This window comes from Anabrus simplex, chromosome 1 (genome assembly GCF_040414725.1).
Source record: "Anabrus simplex isolate iqAnaSimp1 chromosome 1, ASM4041472v1, whole genome shotgun sequence".
Classification (NCBI taxonomy): Eukaryota; Metazoa; Arthropoda; class Insecta; order Orthoptera; family Tettigoniidae; genus Anabrus; species Anabrus simplex.
This window is the reverse complement of record NC_090265.1, coordinates 921,216,016-921,222,951: the sequence shown is the minus strand read 5'-3', so window position 1 is coordinate 921,222,951 and position 6,936 is coordinate 921,216,016.

Genomic DNA, 6,936 nt, shown 5'->3' with positions numbered 1-6,936 from the left:
GTATAGTGGGTGATGTGTTAAAATGCTTTAAATTGAATGGTCCATGGTAATTTGGAACATCGTAGGATCAAAGTTTTCACTTGATAATATTAAAAATCAAGTCTCCGTGGCTCAGGCAGCCTCTCATCTCTGGACTCCGTGGTTCAAATCCTGGTTACTCCATGTGAGATTTGTGCTGGACTATGTAGAGGCGGGACAGGTTTTTCTCCGGGTACTCTGGTTTTCCCCGTCATCTTTCATTCCAGCAACACACTCCACTATCATTTCATTTCATCCATCAGTCATTAATCATTGCCCCAGAGGAGTGTGACAGGCCTCGGCAGCCGGCACAATTCCTATCCTCGCCGCAAGATGGGGGCTACATTCATTCCATCCCTGATCCGGTCACTGACTGGAAAACAGGTTGTAGGTTTTTCAACATTAACCCTCGAAGTGCTATCGTCTCACTACGAGACGATTCGGATCCCAGCTGAAGTGCTATCGTCTCGCAATGAGACGATTCGTAAGAATTTAATTTCGCAGCGAGAATATTCCTAAAATTGATTGTTATACCGATTTGAGGAGTTATATCGATTTTACTGCGAGATGATATCACTTCAGCTGGGATCCGAATCGTCTCATAGTGAGACGATAGCACTTCGAGGGTTAAAAATCAATTATTTCATCTGATCCTACATTGAAATCACTTTGACAAATTATTGATCAAAGAACTTTATTGGGTATGGTAACATTTTGCTCAAAATCAAAGCTTTGTGGTTGCATGAGGTGGAGAGGATTAATATCATGTGGAACATGTTCATTTCTTGATCACTCAGATCACACGTTAAATGCTGTTTAGCCGGGCTGAGTGGCTCAGACGGTTGAGGCGCTGGTCTTCTGACCCCAACTTGGCAGGTTCGATCCTGGCTCAGTCCGGTGGTATTTGAAGGTGCTCAAATACGACAGCCTCGTGTCGGTGGATTTACTGGCACGTAAAAGAACTCCTGCGGGACTAAATTCCGGCACCTCGGCGTCTCCGAAAACCGTAAAAGTAGTTAGTGGGGCGTAAAGCAAATAGCATTATTAAATGCTGTTTAATAAGGTCTTATGAAACTCCATTTTATATAACTGCATGGTAAATTATAGAGGAATTAAAACTGTGGGGGGGATGCACAAGAAGTAGTAGTAGTAGTACTACTCCATGAGAAGCAAGTAGAGGAGGGTTGACACTGCGGCTAGAACGATAACTGTATAACAATTTTTTAAATATTTGATCATTAATTTTTCATTGTGTTAGTAGTATGAAGACTAGTATAGGAAAAACAAAATGGTTTAAATTTGAAACTGGTCTCCGACAGGAAAGTGTACTATCCCCCATATTATTCATCATAGTCTTAGATGATATAGTGATATGGGGTGAAGATGAAACGGAAGTGCAAAGACAAGTAGATGTGTGGAATCAGGAGACAGAAATATTTGGGATGAAAGTAAGCACAGAGAAAAGAAAATGATGACAAGGGGAAGGGAGGAAAGATGAAACTGAATGGTAAAATTCTGGAAGTTTACAAAGTTTCAAGTACTTGGGAAGTGTGATCACAGAAGATGGAAAGATAACCGAGGAAATTGGGGGAAGAATGCAACAAGCAAATAGCTTCTACCAGAGTGGAAGCGGTATTTTGTGGAACCAAGATGTCCCGAAGAAATGTAAGAAAGTATTATATTCAACCTATTATGAACCCATACCAACCTATGCCGTTGGATCGTGGACTACAACAAAACGAGAGGAGAGTAGAATACAGGCAGCGGAGATGAAATTCCTAAGAGGTATCGAGGACAAGACCAGAAAGGATAGAATTAGAAATTAAGAGATAAGGAAAAAGACAGGAATCTTGAAACTTCAATACAGGATAGAAACAACAAAGCTAAAGTGGTATGGGCATATGTTGAGTATGAGAGAAGAGAGAGTGCAAAAAAAAAAAAAAAAGTTTTTTCAGAAAAGTTAACAGTAAAGAGACCACGAGGAAGACCCCGAAAGAGGTGGACAGATTCAGTGTGGGAAGGGAGGAAAACCAGAAGATGTACTTAAAAAAGGAGAAGAGTGGTGGAGAGACAGGCAGTGATGGAGGTTCTTGATTCACAGCCTGACCCAGGAAGCTGGAAATGGGAAATGATGATGATGCTAATAATAATTTTTCATTGTATGGACTTTTAACCTAGATACCCTTTTGATTTTTGCAGTGTAGTCCAGGAATGTGTAGTGCAGTATAGTGATGTGTTATATTGTAGATATATTATTGTATTTGCTAGACAGTTAGGAATTCTCAATTAGCCAATTCGACTCATTGGAAAGCTCCTTTGTAATAATATTTTTTCTAGTGGTTTAATGTCTTGCTAACACATCAAAGGTTTTCTGTGATGCAAGGATGGAAAAGGGCTAGGAAAGGTAGAAACCACAGAAAACCATCTTCAGGACTGCCAGCGGGGGAATTTTTACCCACTTTAAGCTAACAGATATGCGACCCTAACCTCATGAGCAGCTTGCTCTGTTTCTTTGTATTAACAGCTAACTGTGCAGTACATACAGTGTTTAAGAACATTGATAACCTCCCAATTGCCAATTCATTCCCGAGGGAAAGGGATTTTGGACCTCCATTTCCCTCCTGCAATAAGATTGGTAGTATTTTGATTGAAGCTATATGTTATTGGTGTGCAGCCATCTGAACACTAAGATGTCACTGCAGAACCTCTGAAAATAAGAAATTAATATAAAAATTACCATATTTATGCATGATATTTCTACAATGTTTGGTAATACACTTTTTGAGTTAAATATTGAAGAACTACTGTTCACTTTTTTCATCCTCAGTAATCGAGGATTAGGTGAATAGAATGTTTTACTTCATAGTTTGTTTGATTGCTATTGTATATTTATTTTGCACATATGAAGTATTTTTTCTAATCAGAATTCAGATTAAATTGATAAAAATATCATTTCCCTTTTCACTGTAGTCATCTATTTCTGTTTTCAAGGTTACCTTCCCATGTTTTATGTGAGATCACCAGAGTACCCAGGTTCAGTTTGGAACTTCACAGGCAGTTCAAGGTCAGATGCCATTCCTGGTCCGGTTGAAAATCCCACCCAACTGGGGTTTGAACGCAGGACACTTGGATTGGGTACCATGTGACTTGACCCCTGCACCTCCTGCATGCCCTCTAGTAGTGGAATCTTCTTTTATGGGCTCTTTCAAGTTTCCAGTATCGGTGCTACAGAACCTTGATTTATTATACCAATACTATTCAACATCTTTGTGTAAATTATCCTGTAGTTTGTTGATTAATCTGGTTATACAAAGGGTGATACGTTAATAGAGGCAACAATTTTCTTACAATCCATACAAAAGATACCTCCATGAAACACAGTCACTTAACGTAGTCACCAGCATTGTGTAGAACCTTTTGCCAGTGAAATGGAAGCTGTGATATATCTGTCACAGCACCTGTTCTCTGGATGGTGCAAATGGAGTGGTCTACTGCCTGAAGAAGGCCTGGCATATGAATGGGTGAACTTAGTTCTGCTTTAATGTCAGCTCCTTATTATATTGACTTAGTATCCCTTTCCCTGATTAACTTGGTAGGAAATATGTTCATAAGAAGAAGAGAAAATAGACAGGCATTGTATAGGAGTACCATAGTATTTATTTCCCATTGAAATAGCTATATTGTTTCCTAGTTTAAAACTTGTAGACATGTGTATATTATTCTAATATTCATTGCAATGCATTTATGGCTCATAATTATATTATGCCATGTTAAAATTATTTCATGCATGTTTTTGAGTGCATAACTTATGATGTACAAATAATTGCCCAGAAACTGTGACACCAAACCTGAACATCAGCCTGAAACTTAGCACTGATATGAGAATGTTTTACAAATACAGCAGTGTTAACAAATAATGTTGATTTTAGTTGTTTTTTAAACCTTATTTATTTTGATGCAATTAGAGAGTGGAATTTAGGTTATTGTGCAGATAACTTTCAAATTGGTCTTGTAAAAATGGTTCTAATAATGTAAGTCCATAGCGTTTGATAGGAAACATATTAGTGACAGTTTTATAATTATTTATTGATGTAAATATTTTAGCAAACTTTCCTAGTCTAGCCATTTTAATGTATGCTCAGATCAGTAGAAAACGTGTAGGTCAAGTCATATTTTGGTGCTTTTCTTCAGTACAAGAAGGAAAAGGTATGACAGTCATTATCCACTTTACACCAGAAATCTGATTTGACTACTGTATATTTGAAATATATTGCATTCTGAGCTACATGGCATTGAGAATTGTTACTGATATATACTTCTGTTTTATCTATACTCGGTACATATATTCCATGTTCTTGCAGTGTTGATGAACTGGCTGTGTAGAATGTTGAAATTACTATTGCGAAAATGCTTAAATTATAGAGTGGAGAATTTACCTAGTATGAATAGAGGATGTGTGTTTGGTTTAACCTGGTAAAAGATGAATGATACGGTATTGATTGTGTGGATGGGAACAGAACTATTCTGCTTAAATGTTTGTAAGCAGTTACATTTCCTTGTACATAAGCCATAATATTATCATATGTGTAAAGCCCTGTTATTATCATGTATAATAATAAAATGGTCTTTTTACTATGTATGAAAGTCAGGGACTGATGTTATAAATACATTTCTCAGAAATCTGTTTGTAAATACTGTATAATCAAATTGTGAAAATAAAGGTATAAAATTATGTTATTTATGAGGCTAAAGGTAAGGTTTTTATTAATGATTGGCTGTATTCCTTCCAGATTTCAACTTCCTTTTAAAAATTCTTCAGATTTGAAAGGAAAAAATCTCTCTTTCTCTCCAATGTTTAGAATCTATCAGTGGGTAAGCATTTTTTTATTTATTTTTGGAACAAAACATAAACCAGGAATGCTTTGTAGATTGGCCCTATACCGTATGTAACATAGCTGAAAGTAAGTTACTATTACTGTATTTACTCATGTATTAGACCCCCTTCTGTATTAGGGAGCAAACATGTTTTGACTTTTAAAATGGTGTGTTGTCTGATAATCTTAGCGAACTTAGTACTTTATAGGTATGTATTCACAAATATTTGATAAGCGAACCAAGGACAATAGACTGTGAATAACTGCTAAACATATATATTCAGAAAATTAATTTGAAAGTTAGAGTAACGAATTTAGTTAACAAATATGTATCAAAGGAATTGCTGTTTCATTCATAATTTATTTTAACTGGCCATATTTAGATTAATCATTTTCGGATCATATTTTGTAATTCTTACATCATATATAGTCACATTTTAGGTGTTACACATCCGAGCCCCACTTAGTATCAGGAGATAAACTGCGTGCTTATATTGATACCCTTGCAGGGGGGGGGGGGGGGGAAAGATTGTTGAATCCATCGATTTTTCGGGGTCACTGAGATGAATAGTGACACTCTGGAATTTTTATCCCTTAGAGGTGGAGAGTGAAGAGGGAGTGATACATAAAACTAATTGAAAATAGTGTCGAATCTGTAGTTTTCGGGCTCGCTGAGATGAATAGTGACACTCCAAATTTTTTATAAGTCCAAGTTTAGCCGCATTTGTGGTAGGGGGAGAGTAAGATATAAAGATAATCGAAATTAGTGTCGAATACATACAGTAGTTTTCGGGGTCGCCAAGATGAATAGTGACACACCAGATTTTTTTATGTCAAAGGTCATCCCCCTTTGGTGTGAGGTGAGGGGTGGGGGGAGTGAGTGAGATATAAAAATAATCGGAAATAGTGTCGAATCCATTGTTTTCGGGGTCGCTGAGATGAATAGTGACACACTGGATTTTTTGTAAGTCCAAGTTCAACCCCCTTTGTGGTAGTGGGGTGAGTGGAGAGTGGAATATAAAAATAATCGAAAATAGTGTCAAATCCACAGTTTTCGGGGTCGCTTAGATGAATAGTGATACTATAGTGTCACTTCCCCTTTGTGGTGGGGAGTGATATTTAAAAGTAATCGAAAACAGTGTCAAATTCACAATTTTGGTGGTCGCTGAGGTGAATACTTGTAGTGACTCCAGATTTTTTATAAGTTCATCCCCCTTTGTGGTGGGAACTGAGATATAAATGTAATCAAAAATTGTGTTGAATCCAAAGTTTTAGGGGTCACTGAAATGAACAGTGACACTTTGGAATGTAACTCCAAGTTCAGACTCCCTTTGGCATAAGGGTTGAGAAAAAAGGAAACTGTTCAAAATGACTGAGTTAATGGACGTATGTACGTATATTCCAGCATAGCTATCAACCTAAATTGATACAAGTATGACATACTATCTGGAAAAAGTACTGTTTGGAGTAAGACGCCCCTAGAACTGCTGGGGAAGAAGGTGAAATGTATGTATAACTAAAGACGACCAATAATAGTGTAGAATAAATAGTTTTTGGGACTACGGGAGTGATTTCATCCAAACTTGGTACACTTATGACGTACTATCAGGAGACAAACCGTGTGGGGATATGATAACCTCAGCACCCCTAGGGATAGATATATGAGGTGGTGAGATATAAAAATAATCAAAAATAGTGTCGAATCCATAGTTTTCGGGTTCGCTGAAATGAATAGTGACACTCTGGATGTCACTTGAAATCCATGTTCAGCCCCCATCTGCATGGAGATGAGAAAGAGTAGGGGAAAAAATGTCCAAAATGACCAAAATTACGCACGTATGAGTGTTTCTTTCGGCATAACCCTCATACAAAATTGGTACACATATGACTTACTAACTGAAAAACATAGTGTTGGGGTTAAACACCCCCAGCATTCCTAGGGGAGGTGGTGAAATATAAAAATAAACAAAAAGACTGACATTGTCGAATACGTTGTTTATGAGGTCGCTGAGTTGAACTGTGACACTCGGCATGGTTAAGTAAT